Here is a 1,669-nt window from a genome sequence, read left to right on the forward strand (position 1 = left end):
AATGTGGGTATTTTCCGATCAGGAGTGTCCTCTATTTACTTTACTGTTTAAGGCATGACGTGATGGTGTTACTCATCATCGAACCGAAAAGAACGCGCATTACTTATTAGTGACTTAGGACTCATGTAAAAAATTTGGAAGTATCAAGAGGGGAAGTAAAGCACGTTTGGCAGTTGATACTGTAGCACCCAGCATAAGTGGCGAGTAAACCTCTTTTAACTTCCTACATGGACACAAAATTGGCTGATTTGATCATTTAATCCCCATTACTTGTTGCCACTTTCGTCTCCTCTTCCGGGGATCAGCTACTACCCTATCTCGCTTCGGTTCCGTTGAGCATCCAGCCACCAATCTGTCCTAGTATAATCCTATCAGTCCCGAATCTCCCTTAGCTATCATCTCTCAACACTGCTCTGCTCAGCAACCCCTTTTACCGCATCCTGCGACTTACTCTCCCTCATGCCTACTCATGTAATCATCCCATCCTTCCCGCTATGGTACACCGCCCTTTCTGATTAGTGTTGTTCATTTGTTTACCTAATCGAAGGTTTTACTGCCTCTTGCAGATCAGTTCCTCTGTGTTATTGTCGTCTTCCCATAACTCCTCCTATTTTGACTCCTACAGAACCCAAATTTCTCCCAGAAAGCAGCAGTGGCCAAGTAAAAGGAATTCAGCAAATTCTTTGCTGCGCCAGAGGTTAACAAATAATTTTCCCCCACTTCCCGTATCAAAGGCTTGTAGGTCTAAATGGAGATTTCCCAAATAAGCCATTCTCAGCCTTCAATGTGGGCAGCATAGTGCAGACGTTAATTGTACAAGTACTAGCCGTTTTGGTGGATAAATGAGTATAGGGGTTAGTGTGGGGGCTAGGCACTCGACTGCTTCTAGCAGTTATCAGTTCATCTCATTATCACTTTCTTTATGTAAAACGCCAGAATGCAGGTTGAGATTGGAGGTACAGAGAGCACCGGATGAAGAGTTTTGGCAGTAATCCAGGTTAATAAATTAGTAAAACATCCCTTCTCGTGGAGACCTCTTCTCTCTCCCCCTCTACATTCAAATTTGCCTCGTCTCGGACCGATATAAGGCATTATCTTTTCAAAACAGCTCATACATTTAGAAAATAAAAACAATTTCAACTCCATCAGCCGATTACTCACTCACACCGCTACCCATCTTGACCAATTCACAATGTTACCCCTCACTGAGAGAAGATATCTTTTCCAACGGGAATGGTCCTTACTCAGGTCAGCCAGTTCAGCAGAATGGACTTCTTCCCCTTTCTCCACGTCCTGCAACTTCATTTGCATTGTAAAGGATGCAGTAAGAAAAGATTTCTGTTAGTTACCATGCGGCAGTTGTGTTGTCACGGGCAATTTGCACACCATTGTAATTGTAACCGACAGATTAAGAAACTATTCATGCTATTAAAAAGGACAACGCCTGCGGTTGTAGTTGCCTTTGACACTAAGATAAAACTCAGTTTTTGAGGGAGGCTCGTGTTCCACAGCGCTTAGAAGTAAAAGAGAACAAAAAATAACAAAATTACTTGCTGCAAGAAAGGCCAAAACATTTCCCATCATTATACTTACCATCTGTCATTCGGCATTAGCCAATTTGAATGACTTTTATTAGTATGCTATCTAAAGGAATAGTCAAAAATGGCGA

Source organism: Echinococcus granulosus (genome assembly GCF_000524195.1).
Source record: "Echinococcus granulosus chromosome Unknown EG_S00058, whole genome shotgun sequence".
In the NCBI taxonomy this organism is placed as follows: domain Eukaryota; kingdom Metazoa; phylum Platyhelminthes; class Cestoda; order Cyclophyllidea; family Taeniidae; genus Echinococcus; species Echinococcus granulosus.